Source organism: Thamnophis sirtalis, unplaced genomic scaffold (genome assembly GCF_051295495.1).
Source record: "Thamnophis sirtalis isolate CommonGarterSnake01/CBP01778 unplaced genomic scaffold, rThaSir2_p1.2 scaffold_11, whole genome shotgun sequence".
Lineage (NCBI taxonomy): Eukaryota > Metazoa > Chordata > Lepidosauria > Squamata > Natricidae > Thamnophis > Thamnophis sirtalis.
Genome location: NW_028261391.1, coordinates 2,493,934 through 2,516,971, shown reverse-complemented (window position 1 = coordinate 2,516,971; position 23,038 = coordinate 2,493,934). Strand labels below are relative to the sequence as shown.

Genomic DNA, 23,038 nt, shown 5'->3' with positions numbered 1-23,038 from the left:
TTGGGCACGAATTGAATTGAATTTATTGAATTTATTATATTTCTATGCCGCCCTTTTCCCCGAGGGGACTCACGACAGCTGGCTCAGTCCAAATGGGATCTGACCGAGGAGGAGGCTCAGCGGAAGCACCTCACTGAGGACTAGGAGCAGAGGGTTTCCAAGCAGAGGGAAGGCCTGCGGGAGTGCAAGGCCAGGTGCCGGCGCCTGGAGGCTCAGCGGGCTGAGATGGTCAGCCAGTTCCAGGCCATGATAACAGTCCCACTGGAACGAGGCCCTCCGGCTCTTCGCCACCAGCGGCTCTTCCCTCCAGCCTTCGCCCAAAGCCCCCACCAGGAGGCTGAAGCAGACCCCAAGTGGGAATTTCTGCCCCCCTCCGACCCTCACAAAAAGACCCCCAAGGGGGGAGACTCTCTGCAGCCACACAAGCGTTCATTGCACGAATCCAACCCTAGTTTGAGGACCCCTGATTGAGTGCAATGTAAAAAATGCAATTAATTTTTCTGCAGACCACCAGAATTTTCTCGCGGACCACCAGTTGGTGACCACCGCACCAGAGAAGCTATCACACTATACAAACACACTGACACACACAATCCAGCTGCTTTGCCCATCACTTACAGCAAAAACAGAAACATCCAAAGACCAACTTCATACAACAGGGCCACATTGATCGGCTCCATCCCTGGCCTTGGGACTACAGAGAATCCTCAACGCTCAACCACAATGGAACCAACATTCCCCTCCCTAAGCAAGGCGGTTGCTAAGCGAGCTGTGCCCCGTTTTACCACCTGTTGCTGCGTGAACCCCGGTAGCTGTTAAAAGTTAGCAACACGGTAAATTCTGTGGAGAACCTGGCTTCCCCCAATGACTTTTCTTTATTGGCAGGTCGTCGCTAAAAGGCGAATCACGTGACGCGGGGAGGCTGGGACCGTCGTATATGTGAGTCAGGTGCCAAGCGTCCGAATTTTGATCGCGTGACTCATAGGGATGCTACAAAAGGGTGGGGTGAAAAGCCGTCGTTAAGCCTCCTTTTTCAGTGCGTCACTAAAACAAACGGCCATGAATTATTATTTTTTTAAAAGTTCGTGTTAGGTAAACATTAAAAAGGTTGGACGTAATGCGACATTTCTGGCATTTCCATAGTTTTTTTTTTTATCGTACAACAACATCTATTATATTGGTATGTGTAGTCACACAGATTACCTACCCGTTAATCCCTTTTACTATATAGTTACCATCAGTACATATACACATCTAATTCCTACCTTTCGTACAATATTAATGCCACATTTCCCAATTCTTTTTTGTTAACTGATAGAAATGTTTTTATAGCATATAATCACATGTATACTATTACATAGTCAATATCATGTTGTATTATTAAGTAATTACATCAATTCATCTTACCATCAACTACCAAAGGGAAAAAGAAAGTTATTGGCTCTTCTGCTCTCCATTCACCATTTTTATACCTTATACGACACTTTCTTCCCGCTCTCTCCTTCTCCTTTCTACATCCTTTCCTCCCTCCATCCTTTTCTACTCTACTTCCCCTTCCTTTCTCCTTCTCCTCCCTCCCCTTACCACTCCCTCCTTGTACACCTCATCTTCCCCCTTCCCGCTCTCTCCTATCTCTCTCTTCCTATCTTTCTTCTCTCCTCTGCTTCCAACTCTTCTACATCCTGTCTTCCCTCCATCATTTTCTCCTCTACTTCCCCTTCCTTTCTCCCTCTCTCTTCCTATCTTTCTTCTCTCCTCTGCTTCCAACTCTTCTACATCCTTTCTTCCCTCCATCATATTCTACTCTACTTCCCCTTCCTTTCTCCTTCTCCTCTCTCCCCTTACCACTCCTCCTTGTACACCTCATCTTCCCCCTTCCCCCTCTCTCCTATCCCTCTCTTCCTATCTTTCTTCTCTCCTCTGCTTCCGACTCTTCTACATCCTGTCTTCCCTCCATCATTTTCTAATCTACTTCCCCTTCCTTTCTCCTTCTCCTCTCTCCCCTTACCACTCCTCCTTATACACCTCCTCTTCCCCCCCTCACCCTCTCTCCTGTCCCTCTCTTCCTATCTTTCTTCTCTCCTCTGCTTCCAACTCTTCTACATCCTGTCTTCCCTCCATCCTTTTCTACTCTACCTCCTCTTCCTTTCTCCTTCTCCTCCCTCCCCTTACCACTCCTCCTTGTACACCTCATCTTCCCCCTTCACCCTCTCTCCTGTCCCTCTCTTCCTATCTTTCTTCTCTCCTCTGCTTCCAACTCTTCTACATCCTGTCTTCCCTCCATCATTTTCTACTCTACTTCCCCTTCCTTTCTCCTTCTCCCCTCTCCCCTTACCACTCCTCCTTGTACACCTCATCTTCCCCCCTCACCCTCTCTCCTGTCCCTCTCTTCCTATCTTTCTTCTCTCCTCTGCTTCCAACTCTTCTACATCCTGTCTTCCCTCCATCATTTTCTACTCTACTTCCCCTTCCTTCTCCTTCTCCTCTCTCCCCTTACCACTCTTCCTTATCCTGCTCATCTACCCCCTTCATCCTCTCTCCTGTCCCTCTCTTCCTCTCTTTCTTCTCTCCTCTGCTTCCAACTCTTCCTCTCATTCACTTGGTGTTATTTCAGCTTCAGAGCAAACTCCCTTTTGTGTTGATGGTATTTATACTTCCATTTCAATATCCTTATCCGTCTTTCTCTGTCCGGATCTTTTCCCCTCGTTTCTAACCATCAACCCCATTAAAACTAACGGTCATAAAGTGAGGACTACTTAGAAAACCACCCCCGGGGGCCAGATCTGACCGGTTAAAGACAGGTTTTGCTGGCCATTTAAAAAAAAATTTTTTTTTTTCAAAATCAGCCATCCTGGTTTGCCATTTGCAAAAAAAATAAATAAAGGGGAGCCCATCTCTCCAATAAACCATCGTTTGCCCGAAGCATAATCCTGGGATTGTCTTAAGCTTCTCCACGCAAGGTCCCCTTTTCTCTCCTCCTCTGCCCACGCTGAGTAATAACTTTGGCGAGGTTTGCCAGGAAGGTAAACAGGAAACATGGGCAGTGCCAGCCAGCCGGCCTGCCTGTAAAGAATGAGTCACAGGTAACCTCAGGAGAGAGCCTCCCCCGGGGAAGGAACCAGGCCTGGTGTGGGGCACAAAGGCCCAGCTGTCCACCGGGCTCTTCCCCCAACGGTCGTAAGTTTGCCAAAAAGCAAAATAAATTAAAAAGAAGCATTTGCTCTGCCGATTCATTTATTGCAGACTACAAATCTGCCTTTTTGCCGGTTTCTGCGGGGCGCCTGAAGACGGTTTCTAGTCTCCCCCGGTGCGCCAGGGGGCTGGGTTGCCCGTGACTGCAAGGGGGCTCCTAATCGGCCTGCGTTTAATCCCCGTATTTAATCCATTTCATTCATTCATTCATTGGGAACTTTTAAAGATCTTTGGATTTCAACTCCCAGAATTCCCTAGTGAGCCAAGCCTGTTTTTTTTTACCCGCTGGAGAGATTGCAGAGGAAGGGATTAGGGAGTAATATTCAGATTCATAAGAATCTGAATATTACTCAGTATGGGATTTATTGTATAATTGGCTAGAGGAAAGGGGGAAGAAAGCAGAAGAGCAAAAAAGAAAGGAAGAAAGATCAACAAATCGATAAGACAACTACAAAACCGGAAAATGATTAAAAGATAGAAAAATGAGATAAGACTGTAGCAAATAAATATTATGCAAAATAACTAAATGTAGTAAATTTATGTTATATGCGTGTGTATATATATATATATATTTATCAGCACAAATATAACACACACACACACACACATATATGTTATGTTTGTGCTGTGCTGATAAAATAAAGGGAGACTAGTATAGATCTATTTCAAGCTATTTAGCTCTCATCAGCTAAATAGCTTGAAATAGATCTATACTAGTCTCCCTTTATTTATTTATCAGCACAAACATAACAAATGTAACAAAAAGGCAACAGTAAAAAAATATTGGGTTTCTGTCTGGATGGTCTTTTGTGACGAGCCGAAGAACAGAGAATGGAAAGTAGTGATCTTCCTCCCATATTTGGGCATACCGGGGGTTGTAAAATATAAATAATAAATATATATATATATATAGTTATAGTCACAAAAGATTTATCTGTATAGATAAAAGAATCACAACAGACATGTAAAAAAAAAAGTCATGTGTTGCAAAGATGTGAAGTTTGTACAAACAAAAATAATAATAATAATTTTTAAAAAAAAAACAAGAGAGGAAGCTACGCTGGCTGGGGAATTCTGGGAGTTGAAGTCACGCGGTTCCTGGAAGTTGGCAGAAACTGATTTAGCGAGTGTCTGCAGCCGAACTAAGGTCAAAAAAGTCAAAATGGCGGCAAACCGAAACTCTGTTTCTTCTTTTTCTTTGACTGACGGGCGTTTCGCTCGCCCCTGCTTTTTTTTTTCTTTTTTGACCTCCCGTGCCTTAAAACAGTGGTCTCCAACCTTGGCAACTTTAAGACCTGTGGACTTCAACTCCCAGAGTTCCTCAGCCAGCAAAGCTGGCTGAGGAACTCTGGGAGTTGAAGTCCACAAGTCTTAAAGTTGCCAAGGTTGAAGACCACTGTTTTAAGGCACCTCTTGGCTTAACTTGGCCTGTTAAAAATCTGCAAGGACATTAAGCTTCGTTAACCTAAAACCAGGTTAAGTTTTTTGAGGCTTGGAGCGTTCCGCCTGGCCGCTTTTATGAGTCAGCAAACAGGTTGATCTGTACCCAGGTAGAGTGCCTTGGGGAAAGGCAGCTCTACTAGTTTAACTGGAGCTGGGAAGGAAAACTCGCCAGCAAACATTCACTCCAAGTTTCTCCTACCTTGTGCCGATAGTCCTCGACATACAGCCGTCCGTTTAGTGACCGTATGAAGTTATAACAGCACTGAAAAGTGACTCAGAAGCCGTTTTTCACGCTTACGACCGTTGCAGAATCCCCATGGCCACGCGATCAAGCCAAACGCTTGACTCGTACTTACGACGGTGCCGTGATCCCCTTTTGCGACCTTCTGACAAGCCAATGGATTCACTTAACAGTCGCGTTACTAAACTTTTAACAACTGCCGTTGTTAAGTAACGCAACGACAATGGCAAGAAAAGTGGTAAAATGGGACAAAAATCACAACACATTTTCTTGCTTAGAAATGTTGGACTCAACTGCAGCCTTTAAGTCCAGGACTAGCTATATTTCAGATTTAAAAAAAATACTTTGCAAAATATTGAAAAGCTGTTGCAGAGGATCGAACCGATCCCCCAGTCAGGGCAGACCATGGGATCTGTAGTCCTGCAGATTAAAAAGAGAGGAAATTTAACAGAATCACAGAGCTGGAAGGGGACCGTGGAGGTCCTCTAGTCCAACCCCTTGCTCAAGCAGGAGACCCTCTACCATTTCAAATCAATGGTTGTCCAACATCTTCTTAAAAAACTCTCCAGTGCTGGAGCGTTTACAATTCTGGTGGCAAGCTGTTCCACTGGTTAATTGCTCTCACTGTCAGGAAATTCCCCCTTAATTTCCAGCTTGCTTTTCCCTTTGCTTAGTTTCCATCCATTTCTTCTTTACCTGCCTTCAGGTAATTTGGAGAATAGGTGGACCCCCTCCTCTTCGTGGCAGCCCCTCAAATATTGCCAGATGGCTACCCTGTCACCCCAAGTCCTTCTTTCCATTAAACGAGACATCGCCAATTCCAGCAATTTGAAAGAAACGTAAAACGTCCTTTGCTCACAGCATAACTGGGCTCGTCCTAAGAAACCACTCTAAATCAGGATTAGGCAAAGATTCCCCTCGCACAGATGTGCTAGTCGTTCCCGACTCTAGGGGGCGGTGCTCATCTCCGTTTCAAAGCCGAAGAGCCAGCGCTGTCCGAAGATGTCTCCGTGGTCATGTGGCCGGCATGGCTCAACACCGAAGGCACACGGAACGCTGTTCCCTTCCCACCAAAGGTGGTCCCCCGTTTTCTACTTGCATTTTTTAACGTGCTTTCGAACTGCTAGGTTGGCAGAAGCTGGGACGAGTCACGGGAGCTCCCTCCGTTACGCGGGGCCTAGGGATTCGAACCGCCGACCTTTCTGTTTCTTTTTATTTATTTATTTTTTAACTTTTTTTTTTGATAGATCATTTTTTTATTTTTCCATTTTCATAGCATATAATCACATGTATACTATTACATAGTCAATATCATGTTGTATTATTAAGTAATTACATCAATTCATCTTACCATCAACTACGAAAGAAAGAAAGAAAGAAAGAAAGAAAGAAAGAAAGAAAGAAAGAAAGAAAGAAAGAAAGAAAGAAAGAAAGAGTTATTGGCTCTTCTGCTTCTCCATACACCATATTTATACCTTATACAACACTTTCTTCCCCCTCTTTTCTACTCTACCTCCCTTCCTTTCCTTCTCCTCTCCCCTTACCACTCCTCCTTATACACCTCATCTTCTCCCCTCTCTCCTATCCCTCTTCCTATCTTTCTTCTCTCCTCTGCTTCCAACTCTTCTAATCTGTTCCTCCTTTCTCCTCCTCTCCCCTTACCACTCCTCCTTATACACCTCATCTTCCCTCTTCCCCCTCTCCTACTCTCTGCATCCTGTCTTCCCTCCATCATTTTCTACTCTACTTCCCCTTCCTTTCTCCTTCTCCTCTCCCCTTACCACTCCTCCTTATACACCTCATCTTCCCCCTTCACCCTCTCTCCTGTCCCTCTCTTCCTATCTTTCTTCTCTCCTCTGCTTCCAACTCTTCTACATCCTTTCCTCCCTCCATCATTTTCTACTCTACTTCCCCTTCCTTTCTCCTTCTCCTCTCCCCTTACCACTCCTCCTTATACACCTCATCTTCCCCCTTCACCCTCTCTCCTGTCCCTCTCTTCCTATCTTTCTTCTCTCCTCTGCTTCCAACTCTTCTACATCCTTTCCTCCCTCCATCATTTTCTACTCTACTTCCCCTTCCTTTCTCCTTCTCCTCTCCCCTTACCACTCCTCCTTATACACCTCATCTTCCCCCTTCACCCTCTCTCCTATCCCTCTCTTCCTATCTTTCTTCTCTCCTCTGCTTCCAACTCTTCTACATCCTGTCTTCCCTCCATCATTTTCTACTCTACTTCCCCTTCCTTTCTCCTTCTCCTCTCTCCCCTTACCACTCCTCCTTGTACACCTCATCTTCCCCCTTCCCTCTCTCTATCCTTCTCTTCCTATCTTTCTTCTCTCCTCTGCTTCCCACTCTTCTACATCCTGTCTTCCCTCCATCATTTTCTACTCTACTTCCCCTTCCTTTCTCCTTCTCCTCTCCCCTTTCCACTCCTCCTTGTACACCTCATCTTCCCCCTTCCCCCTCTCTCCTATCCCTCTCTTCCTATCTTTCTTCTCTCCTCTGCTTCCAACTCTTCTACATCCTGTCTTCCCTCCATCATTTTCTACTCTACTTCCCCTTCCTTTCTCCTTCTCCTCTCTCCCCTTACCACTCCTCCTTATACACCTCATCTTCCCCCTTCCCCCTCTCTCCTATCCCTCTCTTCCTATCTTTCTTCTCTCCTCTGCTTCCCACTCTTCCTCTCATTCACTTGGTGTATTTCAGCTTCTGAGCAAAAACTCCCTTTTGTGTTGATGGTATTTATAATTCCATTTCAATATTCAATATTGTCAATTTCTGATTGACAAGCTCAGCGTCTGAGCCACTGAGCTGTCGCTACAAATCAGGATTAGAAGCCGGTAAATGCTAGGGACTAAAGTCCGGTTATGTCCCGCGCAGGAGAGGCGTTTCGCGATAAACAGCCCCATTCGAGGAAGGAAATCATTAGCCGGATTAAAACAGCCTGCAGGCCTTGGGAATCGGAGAGGGGAGGATGGGGTTCACGTATCCTGGGGGAAGTCCCTCTGCTCAGGGGTCCGGACCCCACCCCACAACACCTCCAACTCTACTCACACCTACTCCTACCCCGGAGAGATGTGGAACATGCAAAAGGGTGCATGAGATAACTCCGGGACAAAATTGAATCTGTCGCAATGGAGGGATTTCTGGCGTGCTTCCGCAGACGTTTCGTCGCCAGACTAGATACTGTTATCAGTGCTAGAAGGGAGAGGGGGTTCGTGGAGTGGAGGAAGAAGTGAAGGGGAGGAGGAAGACAAACTTGGGGTCCTTGGTGTTCTCTGAGCTGGGTGATTTTTTTTGCAGCTGCTTCGTAACCCAATTAGATAATATCAGTATCAAAAGTGAGGGGAGGAGGAAGAGGAGGGGGAAAGGAGGAAGAAAAGGAGGAAGAGGAGGGGGAGCAAAAGGGGGAGGACTGTGGGGTCCCTGGAGCTCTCTGAGCTTGATGGGTTTCCCGCAAACATTTCATGAGCCAACTAGGGAACATCATCAGTGCAAGAAGGGAGTGGGGTTTGTGGAGAGAAGAGGAGGAGGAGAAAAGGAGAAATGGGGATGGTATTGGAGACGGAAGAAGGAGAAGGAAAGGGGGAAGGAGAAATGGTGGCAGAGGAGGAGGGAGGACTGAGGGGTCCTTGGTGCTCTCTGAGCTGGGTGGTTTCCTTGCAGACGTTTCACTACCCAACTAGGGAACATCATCAGTGCCAGAAGGAAGGGGGATTCTCTCTGTGTGTGTCTCTCTCTCTCTGTCTGTCTCTGTCTCTGTGTCTCTCTCTGTGTCTCTCTCTCTCTGCCTCTGTCTCTCTCTCTGTCTGTCTGTCTCTCTCTCTGTCTGTCTCTCTCTGTCTGTCTCTCTCTGTCTGTCTCTCTCTGTCTGTCTCTCTCTGTCTCTCTCTCTCTGTCTCTCTCTCTGTCTCTCTCTCTTCCCCCCCCCCCCCCAGTTTTGGGAGGGTACTGATTTGCTGAAAAAGGCTACGGCTGAAACAGCCATGAAATCGTGGTGTGGCTCACTTTACTTAACCTCGTCACTCAACGGTGCATGTTTCCGTCCCAATTATTGTCGTAAGTTGAGGACCATCAACACAACTCTTAGCAGTAACCATGTCCAAAACGAAAAACCTTCTAACGGTCGTGGTTTTCTTTTATGGGGCATTAGCAAGGAAGAACACGGCAACAGATTAAACACACGGTAGGACTATCCACTTATGAATGCGAATTTAACTCGCTCTGCAGGTAGTCCTCGAATTACAGCCATTCGTTTAGTGACGGTTTGAAGTTACAATTGCACTGGAAAAAAAAAAGAGAGATTTCGGGCCGTTTTTTCACACTTACGACCACTGAGCATCCCTATGGTCAAGGGATCAAATTTCAGAGGCTTGGCAGCTGTCCTGTACTTATGAAGGGTCGCAGGGGACACGTGATCCCCTTCTGACAAGCAAATTCAATGGGGAAGCCGGATTTGCTTAACGACCGGGCGACTCCCTTATCAACTGCAGCGACTCGCCGATCGGCCGTGGCAAGGAAGGTCGTAAAATGAAGCAAAGCTCACTTAAGAACTGCCTGGTGTAGCAACGGGAATTCTGGGCTCGACTGGGATTGTAAATTGAGGACGATATCCATGAGCCAATTCCACTTGTGTTGGGAAGCAGAGGTAGGATTAAAAATCCTACCTTAAAAATTAAACCTGCCTTTTGCATCTTTCTCTAAAAAATAATCATCATCAATACAATAGCAGAGTTGGAAGGGACCTTGGAGGTCTTCTAGTCCAACCCCCTGCCTAGGCAGGAAACCCTACACCATCCCAGAAAGATTGGCTGTCCAACATCTTCTTAAAGACTTCCAGTGTTGGTGCATTCGCAACTTCTGGAGGGAATTTCTGTTCCACTGATTAATTGTTCTGACTGTCAGGAAATTCCTCCTCAGTTCTAAGTTGCTTCTCTCCTTGATTAGTTTCCACCCATTGCTTCTTGTTCTACCCTCAGGTGCTTTGGAGAATAGTTTGACTCCCTCCCTCTTCTTTGTGACAACCCATGAGATACTGGAAGACTGCTATCATGTCTCCCCTGGTCCTTCTTTTCATTAAATTACAATACAATACAATACAATACAATACAATACAATACAATACAATACAATAGCAGAGTTGGAAGGGACCTTGGAGGTCTTCTAGTCCAACCCCCTGCTTAGGCAGGAAACCTTATATCATTCCAGACAAATGGCTACCCAACATCTTAAAGACTTCCAGTGTTGGGGCATTCACAACTTCTGGAGGCAATTTCTGTTCCACTGATTAATTGTTCTCACTGTCAGGAAATTTCTCCTTAGTTCTAAGTTGCTTCTCTCCTTGATTAGTTTCCACCCATTGCTTCTTGTTCTACCCTCAGGTGCCTTGGAGAATAGTTTTTTTTCAGCGCTGTTATAACTTTGAACAGTCCCTAAACGAATGGTCGTAATCTGAGGACTTCCTATATGGACTATCTGTGGTCTAACGGTAGTTTAGTGTCCGGCCAGCACCAACTTGGGGGAAAAAAGAAGGTTTAAAACAACCAGAGATACTTTTGGCTAGAATTTGCTTACAGCAATTTCCAGGAATGTGTTGGGCGAGGTCGAGAGTCGGTCCTCAACTTACAACAGTTCATTTAGCGACCGTTTAAAGTTACAACGGCACTGAAAAAAGGTGAGGTATGACCGTTTTTTCATAGTTACGACCTTTGCAACATCCAAATTCAGTTGCTGGGCAAAGGGTTCGTATTTATGACGGTCGCAGTGTCACTCCGACAATCAAAACCAATGGGGAAGCCAGGTTCATTTAACGACCAATGCTAACCGAACAACAGCACTGATTCACTTAACAACTGTGCAAAGGTCGTAAAACAGGGGAAAACCCACTTAAAGAAATGTCTCACTTAACATCCAAAGTCGAGGATAACTTATATATTGTGCCGAATTCAGAAATTAACCCAATAAAAGATTTTCTAAAACAATATTAAAAAATATTAATATTTTTTAAAAAATATTAAAATATTAAACCTGATTCTGGTTCTTCTCCTGCCCCCCCAAAAAACAACCCTCAACATTCACTCACTGCTCACTTCCTAAATCCAGGCATTTTTGTTTTTGTATGTCCCCCCCATGACTCAGGAGCTAACCCAACCGGCGGAGTTCATACAACAACACGCATGTACAGGTCAGACCAATTCCCCCCAGGGAACGCATTCAGACGACAGGTTAACCTTACACAGCCTTAGTCGTTAAAGCATTTCCAAATAATTCTATATAAATTCCCTAAAATAAATAAATGAACAAACTCAGGTTTGGGGTCTTGTGTGTTTGAACTCATCCTTTTGGGGAATCAGCCATGCCAACCCAGAAAGGGGGGGGGGGAATTGCATTAAGAGTTGTCAACATAATTTTCAGATTTAGTTTATTTCAGATTTAATTTTGCCCCAAAGTCCATCTTTCCTTAACTGTGCTAACGTAAATTGTCAATTCACATTTTCAAACGCTTTCTGCGCGCCTAAGAAAATCAACGCCATTTGCTTCCCTGGATGTGCTTCGTAAGTACTCCAAGATTATTCTCATATTGTCTTTAATAGGTAAAAAAAGCAAAACATTTTGATCTGTATGTAGGAATTGATTTAAAAAATCGTTTTAGCCTTTCTGCAATTATTGCCGCGCATATTTTACAATCCGCCTTTAGTCTCCTAGGTAAAAAAAGGCAAAACATTTTGATCTGCATGTATGAATTGATTTAAAAAACCTTTTAGCCTTTCTGCAATTATTGCCGCACATATTTTATTTATCCGCATTTAACAAGGATAATTGGCCTGACGTTTTTTATTCGCTGTAAATCTGCGTCTTCTTTCGGTATAAAGCGTGATATATGCTTCCATCCATTCCATACCTTTGGCCTCTAACAAAAGTTCATTAAATACCTCCAAACATTGCTTGGCTCAAAGTTTCTTGCAGTTCTTTATAAAATTCAGCGAGCAGACCATCCAGTCCGGGGTTGTTAATGTTATTTTTGCAAAGCTGCTTCTCCGGTTATACATTATACTGCCAAATCAGGGCATTACAAAACCTTTGCCAGACCAATCCTCGAATACAGCTCGTCGGCTTGGAATCCGCAACTGTACGTCGGACATTAATGCAATCGAGCGAGTCCAGAGGTATTTCACGAGAAGAGTCCTTAAGGGGTCTCCAACGTTGGCAACTGGACGACGTGTGGATTTCAACTCCCAGAATTCCTCAGCCAGCATAGCTGGCTGAGGAATTCTGGGAGTTGAAGTCCACACGTCGTCAAGTTGCCAAGGTTGGGAGATCCTTGCCTTACGCCACCAGGATTGAAATTTTGGGTCTGGACAATCTAGAACTACGACGGCTTAATGTCTGCCCTACTACACAAAATTATCTACTACAGCGTCCTACCTTGTCAACGACCCCTTCAGCTTCGACCGCAATAATTCACGGGCAAACAAGAGATGCAAACTCGAGGTAAATTTGCTCCCAAGTCGATTGCAGAAAATACGACTTCAGCCACAGAGTGGTCAACGCCTGGAATGCTCTACCTGACTCCGAAGTTGCATCCTCAAACCCCCCCCCCCAAACTTTAACCTTAAACTGTCTTAACTATGGACCTCAATTCCTAAGAGGTAGAGGGGGCGTGCATAAACGCACCAGCATGCCTTCGGTCCCTGTCCTACGGTTCCCCCATTTATTTTGTACTCATTTATTTTTGTTAAACAAAAAGAAATCATTTTATTCAGGATTTTTAAACATTAAAATCACAATTACACTTTCCGCTATCGCTATTCTTTTTCCCCCCCAATTTCTAATTTTCCACCCATTTCTTATGTATATACGTATACCTGCTTATACTCGATATGTTTATATGTTACATTCCAACTTTTCTCATACGTTGCTTGGCAAACCAACATAAATAAATAAAAAAACAGCAAAGAGAAGAATAGCAGAAGCATAGAATTGGAAGGGACCCTGGGAGGTCCTCTAGTCCAAACCGCTTCTCAACAGAGAAGTGTCCTCCTTCTCTTCCTTCATCCTGCCATCCCACCACCCTAAACTCCCCCCCCCACCCGTCCCCAGCAGGGTCACCTGTCCTGGGAAATTCATCCCCGCGAATCCAGGCTTCCGAGGATCCAGGATTATAAGCTGGTTTGTTCTCAGCTTGCCATCTCAAACCTGTCTGCCTGCCTCTCTCTCTCTCTCTCTTGCTGCTGGGAAAACCCGGCTGTTTCTGTGCGGCGCATCACTCCGCGCACGGCAAGGCATGCCGTGATGTAATCTGGGTGGGGGCGGGCGGACACCCGTCAGGATTGGCATCCAACTCCACCCAGCCCTTGGCTGGCTCCGGTTGCAAACCGCCTCCCTGCAATTAAGGACGTAACACCCAGAGCTGAGCTGGAAGGAGCCAAGCCCTCAAGTCACACAATCTGGGCCCAGGAGGTGACTAACAGCTGGCTTGTGTGCCGGAAGGCAGGGAGGGAGGGAGGGGGCAGCCAGCTAGGGTCCTTCCCCCCCCCACCGCCTTTCACAAAAATCTCCCAAGCTTAGGTCTGCTTCAGCCTTCTCTTTCAATTTTTTGCAACCGTTCGGAATGACAAGAGTTGGAAGGGACCTTGGAGGTCTTCTAGTCCAACCCCCTGCCTAGACAGGAAACCCTACACCATTTCAGACAAATGGCTATCCAACATCTTCTTAAAGACTTCCAGTGTTGGAGCATTCACAACTTCTGGAGGCAACTTCTGTTCCACTGATTCATTGTTCTCACTGTCAGGAAATTCCTCCTCAGTTCTAAGTTGCTTCTCTCCTTGATTAGTTTCCACCCATTGCTTCTTGTTCTGCCCTCAGGTGCCTTGGAGAACAGCTTCTTCTTTTGGGCAGCCCCTCAAATATTGGAAGGCTGTTATATCGCGTCGTCCCTGGTCCTTCTTTTCATTAAATGAGACATACATTCATTAAATGAGACATAAATGAGATGTTTCGTTAAGTGAGACATCTCCCCAGCTTCACGCTCTCCTTGCAGGGTGGGGCTGTGCAGAAGTTATAATCAAACCCATGGGGAGGGGAGGGGACAGGAGGGTCCCAAGAGGTCCAGCCATTGAGGTTGGCCACAATGAAAACACAAGGAAAGTTCTCGTGAGTCACTAAATCAGCGTTTCTCAAACTTGGCTACTTTTAAGCCATGGGGATTTCAGCCAGCATAGCAATCGCCAGGAGACTGTGAGTTCTAGTCCAGTCTTAGGCATGGAAACCGGCTGGGTGTCTTTGGGCCAATCACCAGGAGACGGCGAGTTCTAGTCCTGCCTTAGGCATGAAAGCTGTGGTTTTGACCAATCACTAGGAGACTGGGAGTCCTAGTCCCACCATAGGCATGAAAGTCAACTGGGTGACTTTGGGCCAATCACCAGGAGACAGGGAGTTCTAGTCCTGGCCTTAGGCATGAAAGCTGTGATTTTGACCAATCACTAGGAGACTGGGAGTTCTAGTCCCACTTTAGGCATGAAAGTCAACTGGGTGACTTTGGGCCAATCACCAGGAGACAGGGAGTTCTAGTTCCAGCTTAGGCATGAAAGCAGGCTGGGTGACTCTGGTCCAATCACCAAGAGGCGGCGAGTTCTAGTCCTGCCTTAGACACGAGAGCCAATTGGGTGACGTTAAGCCACTTCCTCTCTCTAACTCAGAGGTGCCCAAACTTGGCAACTTTAAGACTTGTGGACTTCAACTCCCAGAATTCTCCAGCCAGCAACTTTAAGACTTGTGGACTTCAACTCCCAGAATTCTCCAGCCAGCAACTTTAAGACTTGTGGACTTCAACTCCCAGAATTCTCCAGCCAGCTCTGCTGGCTGGAGAATTCTGGGAGTTGAAGTCCACAAGTCTTAAAGTTGCCAAGTTTGGGAACCACTGCTCTAACTTAAACGACTAACTTAAGAAAGGCAACGATTCACTTAACAACGGTGGCAAGGAAAGCAGTAAAATCGGGCAAAACCCACTTAATAAACCTTTCACTGGATGGCAATAATTTGCAGGCCGCCTGCACTTGGGAGTTTTTCAAGGAAACACAATGGTTTGAAGACATCTGCACAAGGCATTGAGGGTGGACTAGGAGACCCCTTAAGGTCCCTTCCCATCCTACGTTTCCAAGATTCAAAGCTCTGGCTAATTTGAGGCTGCTGAACTCATCTGATCCCCTCCACCCAGGAAGCAGGGAGGGACTTTCACTCTGCCAAAGTCAACAGCTGGCACCTCTCCAGAGTTAAAGGGGTGTGTGTGTGTGTGTGAGTGAGTCACAATGACGTCAAATCCACACCTCTTCTTATGCACGGAGGACGGCATGAGGGACGTGGCTGAGGGCTCAGCTTCCACTGCACAACTTCCCAGGATTTTCCTAAAGTAACTTTCGGAATCGGAATAAAAAAAAAAGAGTTGGAGGGGACCTTGGAGGTCTTCTAGTCCAACCCCCTGCTCAAGCAGGAAATCCTAGGCCATTCCAGACAAGGAAGTGGCTGTCCAGTCTCTCCACTTAAAAACCTCCAGTGATGAAACACCCACACCTTCTGGTGGCAAGCAGTTCCTCTGGTTGTTTCCACTGTCAGGAAATTTCTCCTTAGTTCTAAGTTGCTTCTCTCCTTGATTAATTTCCACCCGTTGCGTCTTGTTCTACACCCAGGTGCCTTGGAGAATAGCTTGACTCCCTCTTCTTTGGGGCAGCCCCTGAGATATTGGAAGACTGCTATCATGTCTCCCCTGGTCCTTCTCTTCACTAGACCAGCCATGCCCAATTCCAGCTACCATATAGAATAGCAGAGTTGGAAGGGACCTTGGAGGTCCTCTAGTCCAACCCCCTGCCTAGGCAAGAAACCCTAAACCGTTTCAGACAAATGGCTGTCCAACATCTTCTTAAAGACTTCCAGTGTTGGGGCATTCACAGCTTCTGGAGGCAAATTCTGTTCCACTGATTAATTGTTCTAAGGAAATTCCTCCTCAGTTCTAAGTTGCTTCTCTCCTTGATTAGTTTCCACCCATTGCTTCTTGTTCTGCCCTCAGGTGCCTTGGAGAATAGCTTGACTCCCTCTTCTTTGTGGCAGCCCCTGAGATATTGGAAGACTGCTATCATGTCTCCCCTAGTCCTTCTTTTCATTCAACTAGAAATCTCAACATCCTTTTTTGTAATGTGGTGAACCAAAACTTTCTTCCCGTAAAGTTTGTGTCATCTTCTGAAGACTGGCTCAGATCCCAGAACACGCCCAGGCTGGGCTCACCAAATGCACTGGAGGCGTTCACACAACCCACTGAGGAATTAAATCTGGCTCATGATACTATTAAAAAGATGTGGAGACTCTAGAAAGAGTGCAGAGAAGAGCAACAAGGATGATGAGGGGGCTGGTGGCTCAAACGTATGAAGAACAGTTGCAGGAACTGGGTATGTCTAGTTTAATGAAAAGAAGGACTAGGGAAGACATGATAGCATCTTCCAATATTTGGGGGGCTTCCACAGAGAGGAGGGGGTCAAGCTATTCTCCAAAGCCCCCGAAGACCAGAGAAGGAAGACTGGATGGAAACTGACCAAGGAGAGATTCAACCTGGAAATAAGGAGGAATTTCCTGACAGTGAGAACAATCAACCCATGGGACAGAAGTTGCCTTCGGAAGTTGTGGGAGCTTCATCCCTGGAAGCTTTCAAGAAGAGTCTGGACTGCCACCTATCAGAAATGGTGTAGGGTCTCCTGCTTAGGCAGGGGGTCAGACTAGATGACCTCCAAGGTCCCTTCCAACTCTGTCATTCCATATTCGACGGAACAGAAGTTGCCTTCGGAAGTTGTGGGAGCTTCATCCCTGGAGGCTTCCAAGAAGAGACTGGACTGCCATCAGTGTAGGGTCTCCTGCTTGGGCTAGGGGGTCAGACTAGATGACCTCCAAGGTCCCTTCCAATTCTGTTATTCCATGCTCGATGGAACAGAGGTTGCCTTCGGAAGTTGTGGGAGCTTCATCCCAGGAGGCTTTGAAGAAGAGACTGGACTGCCATCAGTGTAGGGTCTCCTGCTTGGGCGAGGGGTCGGACTAGATGACCTCCAAAATCCCTTCCAATTCTGTTATTCCATGTCCTTCGGAAGTTGTGGGAGCTTCATCCCAGGAGGCTTTGAAGAAGAAGCTGGGCTGCCACCTGTCAGAAATGGTGCAGGGTCTCCTGCTTAGGCAGGGGGTTGGACTAGATGACCTCCAAGGTCCCTTCCAACTCTAATAATCTGACATCTAGCCATAATTAAAAAGAAAGATCTGAGTTTTCCTGAAGTTAACAATTAAAGTTTGTTTTAAACTCCCTTTCTGTTGTCTTATGAACCCTTAGGGAAGGAAGGAAGGCCACTCGATACAGGGAAAATGTTATTTGAAGGCAAGAATTATTACGCTCTGGAATGTAAGTCTTCGTCTTACAAGGTTAGAAGTGCTGAAAAAAGAGACTTAAGACTGTTTTTCACATTTACGACCGTCGCAGCATTCCCACATAGTCACGCGACTGAAATTCAGATGCTGGGTGACTGACTCATACTTATGACGGTTGCAGTGTCCCGGGGGTCACGCGATGCCCCTTTCGCGACCTTCCGACAAGCCGAGTCAACGGGGAAGCCGGACTCACTTAACAACCTTGTTACTGACTTAACAATTGCAGCGACTCATTTAACAACGGGGGCAAGAAAGGTCGTAAAACAGGGGGCACAGCTCACTTAAACAAGTGTCTCACTTAGCAACGTACATTTCGGGGTCGACTGCGGTCACAGGTCGAGGACTACTGTCCTGGTCCATCTAGGCACTCAGGAAATGTAGCAGTAGGAATCTCATACTTTTGGAAACCATTAGTACAACGGGCCCTTCGCCCCCGGCCCCCCTTCTTATGAGTTGGGGTCCCTCATCCGACCAGGCTGCTTGTAAAACAAGGGCATTGGGAAGGGATAGAGGGAGGAAGAGGAAGAGGAGAAAGAATGGTGGTAGTGAATGAAGGGAGGAGGAGGAAGAATAAAGAGGAGGAGGAGGAGGAGGAGAGTACAAGGAGAAGGAAGAGGAGAAGGAAAAGAGAAGGAGAGGATTGAAAGAAAAAGAGAGAGGAGGAAGAGGAGGAGGACTGTGGGATCCTTGGTGCTCTCTGAGCTTGGTGGTTTTCTTGCAGACGTTTCATGACCCAACTAGGGAACATCATCAGTGCTAGAAGGGAGTCGGGTTTGAGTAGGAGGAGGAGGAGGAAGAGGAGGAGAAGGAAAAGAAGAAGAAAAAGAAGAGGAGGAGGAGGAGGAGGAAGAGGAGAAGGAAAAGAAGAGGAGGAGGAGGAGGAGGAGGAGGAGGAGGAGGAGGAGGAGGAGGAGGAGGAGAAGGAAAAGAAGAAGAATAGGAGGAGGAGGAGAAGAACTATGGGGTCCTTGGTGCTCTCTGAGCTAGGTGGTTTTCGTGCAGACGTTTCATGACCCAACTAGGGAACATCATCAGTGCTAGAAGGAAGTGGGGATTGTGGAGAGGAGGAGGAGGAGGAGGAGCAGGAGCAGGAGGAGGAGGAGGAAGAAGAGGAGGAGTCCTTTCTGCTCTCTGAGCTTGGTGGTTTTCTTGCAGACGTTTCATGACCCAACTAGGGAACATCATCAGTGCTAGAAGGGAGTCGGGTTTGAGTAGGAGGAGGAGGAGGAAGAGGAGGAGAAGGAAAAGAAGAAGAAAAAGAAGAGGAGGAGGAGGAGGAGGAAGAGGAGAAGGAAAAGAAGAGGAGGAGGAGGAGGAGGAGGAGGAGGAGGAGGAGGAGGAGGAGGAGGAGGAGGAGGAGGAGAAGGAAAAGAAGAAGAATAGGAGGAGGAGGAGAAGAACTATGGGGTCCTTGGTGCTCTCTGAGCTAGGTGGTTTTCGTGCAGACGTTTCATGACCCAACTAGGGAACATCATCAGTGCTAGAAGGAAGTGGGGATTGTGGAGAGGAGGAGGAGGAGGAGGAGCAGGAGCAGGAGGAGGAGGAGGAAGAAGAGGAGGAGTCCTTTCTGCTCTCTGAGCTTGGTGGTTTTCTTGCAGACGTTTCATGACCCAACTAGGGAACATCATCAGTGCTAGAAGGGAGTCGGGTTGAGTAGGAGGAGGAGGAGGAAGAGGAGGAGAAGGAAAAGAAGAAGAAAAAGAAGAGGAGGAGGAGGAGGAGGAAGAGGAGAAGGAAAAGAAGAGGAGGAGGAGGAGGAGGAGGAGGAGGAGGAGGAGGAGGAGAAGGAAAAGAAGAAGAATAGGAGGAGGAGGAGAAGAACTATGGGGTCCTTGGTGCTCTCTGAGCTAGGTGGTTTTCGTGCAGACGTTTCATGACCCAACTAGGGAACATCATCAGTGCTAGAAGGAAGTGGGGATTGTGGAGAGGAGGAGGAGGAGGAGGAGCAGGAGGAGGAGGAGGAGGAGGAAGAAGAGGAGGAGTCCTTTCTGCTCTCTGAGCTTGGTGGTTTTCTTGCAGACGTTTCATGACCCAACTAGGGAACATCATCAGTGCTAGAAGGGAGTCGGGTTTGAGTAGGAGGAGGAGGAGGAAGAGGAGGAGAAGGAAAAGAAGAAGAAAAAGAAGAGGAGGAGGAGGAGGAGGAAGAGGAGAAGGAAAAGAAGAGGAGGAGGAGGAGGAGGAGGAGGAGGAGGAGAGGAGGAGGAGAAGGAAAAGAAGAAGAATAGGAGGAGGAGGAGAAGAACTATGGGGTCCTTGGTGCTCTCTGAGCTAGGTGGTTTTCGTGCAGACGTTTCATGACCCAACTAGGGAACATCATCAGTGCTAGAAGGGAGTCGGGTTTATGCAGTGAAGGAGGGGGAGGACTGCGGGGTCCTTGGTGTTCTCTGAGCTTGGTGGTTTTCTTGAAGACATTTCATGACCCAACTATGTAACATCATCAATGCTAGAAGGGAGTGGGGTTTGCTGGGAGAAAGAGGAGGAGTGGGAGGGAAGGAGGAGAAAGAAGAGAAGGAGACGACTGAAAGAAAAAGAGAGGACGACTATGGGATCCTTATTGCTCTCTGAGCTTGTGGTGTTCTTGAAGACATTTCATGACCCAACTAGGTAACATCATCAGGGCTACAAGGAAATGTCATTTGTGGAGAAGAGGAGGAGGAGGAGGGCTGGGAAATTGTGATTAAAGAGCAAAAGGGGGCAGAAGAAGCAAACTCTAAAATTCTGCTCACTGCAAACAAACCAAGAATCGTCACATCTTCAAAACCAGCGCCACTCTTCCCACTGCCAGGTTGAATCTGGTGGTCAGGACACCAGGCTGGAAACCGGGAGACAGGAAGTTCTAGTCCCACCTTAAGTATGAAACCTGCCGGGTGAACTTTGGGCCAATCCCCAGGAGACAGTGAGCTTTAGCCCAGCTTTAGCCATGGAAAGACAACTGGGTGACAATCGCCAGGAGATTGTGAGTTCTAGTACCACCTTTGGTATGAAAGCCAGCTGCCGGGTGACATTCGGCCACTCACCAGGAGGGCTGGGAGTTCTAGTCCCACGTTAGGTATAAAAGCCCGACTGGGTGAACTTTGGCCAATCGCCCAGAAAAAAAAGGGAGTTGTAGTTCCATCTTTCCGGCATGAAAATCTGGCTTGCTGACGGATGGACCAATCGCTAGGAGATGGTGAGTTCTAGTCCCGCTTTAGGCATGAAAGTGGCTGGGTGTTGTGGCCCGCCATCGGAACTGGCAGGAGATTCGGAGAGTGAGGAGGTTGGGGAGGAAGATGGGCCAGTCCTGGAGTCTGGGGAAGGCTCGGACGAGGGCTCTGCGTCGGAGGCAGAGAGGGGGGCCAGGGCCGTCCGACAGTTATTAGCTTCCTCCGGAGTCAGACAGCAGTGAGGCAGAAGAACAGCAGGAGCCTGTTCCCAGTGTGCGCATGCGCAGAGCTGCCAGACGAAGGGATCGGCTAAGGCAGTGGTCCTCAACCCCCGGTCCGCGGACCGGTGCCGGGCCGTGGAGTACCTGGCACCGGGCCGCGCAGCGGCCGGGGGCCATGATCGCTGCAGCTACTACACCACCTCCGCCACCTCCCCGAGTCAGCCGTCCCCTCAGTGAACGCCTCCGCCTCTTTCTCCTTTCTCGTCTCAGTCGGCTCGCCTGGAAGCAAGGCGAGGAGGGGGCAGACCATGCGCTGGAAGCGGAGCCCTTGGAGGCCCTGGCGGCTTCCCCGGCGGTTGTTGCTGGCCGCTCTCTTCTTTTTCTCGCTGTCCTCCTCGTTCCTCTACTTCGTCTATGTGGCGCTTCCCCGCCCGGCCTTGGCTTGTGAGAATTAAATCTGGCTCATGATACTATTAAAAAGATGTGGAGACTCTAGAAAGAGTGCAGAGAAGAGCAACAAGGATGATGAGGGGACTGGAGGCTCAAACGTATGAGGAACGGTTGCAGGAACTGGGAATGTCTAGTTGAATGAAAAGAAGGACTACGGGAGACAGGAGAGCATCTTCCAATATTTGGGGGGGCTGCCCCAGAGAGGAGGGGGTCAAGTTATTCTCCAAAGCCCCCGAAGACCAGAGAAGGAAGAATGGATGGAAACTGAACAAGGAGAGATTCAACCTGGAAACAAGGAGGAATTTTCTGACAGTGAGAGCAATCAACCCATGGAACAGAAGTTGCCTTCAGAAGTTGTGGGAGCTTCATCCCTGGAGGCTTTCAAGAAGAAACTGGGCTGCCATCGGTCAGAAATGGTGTAGGGTCTCCTGCTTAGGCAGGGGGTCAGACTAGATGACCTCTAAGGTCCCTTCCAACTCTGTTATTCCATATTTGGTGGAACAGAAGTTGCCTTCGGAGGTTGTGGGAGCTTCATCCCTGGAGGCTTTCAAGAAGAGACTGGACTGCCATCAGTGTAGGGTCTCCTGCTTGGGCGAGGGGTCAGACTAGATGATCTCCAAGGTCCCTTCCAACTCTGTCATTCCATATTCGACGGAACAGAAGTTGCCTTCGGAAGTTGTGGGAGCTTCATCCCTGGAGGCTTCCAAGAAGAGAGTGGACTGCCATCAGTGTAGGGTCTCCTGCTTGGGCGAGGGGTCGGACTAGATGACCTCCAAGGTCCCTTCCAACTCTGTCATTCCATGTTCGATGGAACAGAAGTTGCCTTCGGAAGTTGTGGGAGCTTCATCCCAGGAGGCTTTGAAGAAGAAGCTGGGCTGCCACCTGTCAGAAATGGTGTAGGGTCTTCCTGCTTAGGCAGGGGGTTGGACTAGATGACCTCCAAGGTCCCTTCCAACTCTAATAATCTGTCATCTAGCCATAATTAAAAAGAAAGATCTGAGTTTTCCTGAAGTTAACAATTAAAGTTTGTTTTAAACTCCCTTTCTGTTGTCTTATGAACCCTTAGGGAAGGAAGGAAGGCCACTCGATACAGGGAAAATGTTATTTGAAGGCAAGAATTATTACGCTCTGGAATGTAAGTCTTCGTCTTACAAGGTTAGAAGTGCTAAAAAAAAGAGACTTAAGACTGTTTTTCACATTTACGACCGTCGCAGCATTCCCACATAGTCACGCGACTGAAATTCAGATGCTTGGCGACTGACTCATACTTATGACGGTTGCAGTGTCCCGGGGGTCACGCGATGCCCCTTTCGCGACCTTCCGACAAGCCGAGTCAACGGGGAAGCCGGACTCACTTAACAACCTTGTTACTGACTTAACAATTGCAGCGACTCACTTAACAACGGGGGCAAGAAAGGTCGTACAATGGGGGCAAGGCTCACTTAAACAAGTGTCTCACTTAGCAACGTACATTTCGGGTTCAAAGTTCGAGGACTACTGTCCTGGTCCATCTAGGCACCCAGGAAATGTAGCAGTAGGAATCCCATACTTTTGGAAACCATTAGTACAACGGGCCCTTCGCCCCCACCAGCCCCCCTTCTTATGAGTTGGGGTCCCTCATCCGACCAGGCTGCCTGTAAAACAAGGGCATTGGGAAGGGATAGAGGGGGGAAGAGGAAGAGGAGAAAGAATGGTGGTAGTGAATGAAGGGAGGAGGAGGAAGAATGAAGAGGAGGAGGAGAGTAAAAGGAGAAGGAAGAGAAGGAAAAGAGAAGGAGAGGATTGAAAGAAAGAGAGAGAGGAGGAAGTAGGAGGAGGACTGTGGGGTCCTTGGTGCTCTCTGAGCTTGGTGGTTTCCGTGCAGACGTTTCATGACCCAACTAGGTAACATC

At 47.5% G+C, this 23,038-nt stretch overlaps 1 protein-coding gene across 8 annotated transcripts in view; it reads right to left on the bottom strand.

Moving 5' to 3' along the window:
- The window catches only part of TNK2 (tyrosine kinase non receptor 2), a 101,957-nt gene that overhangs the window by 16,405 nt on the left and 62,514 nt on the right, over nt 1–23,038 (bottom strand). The window lies entirely within an intron of this gene.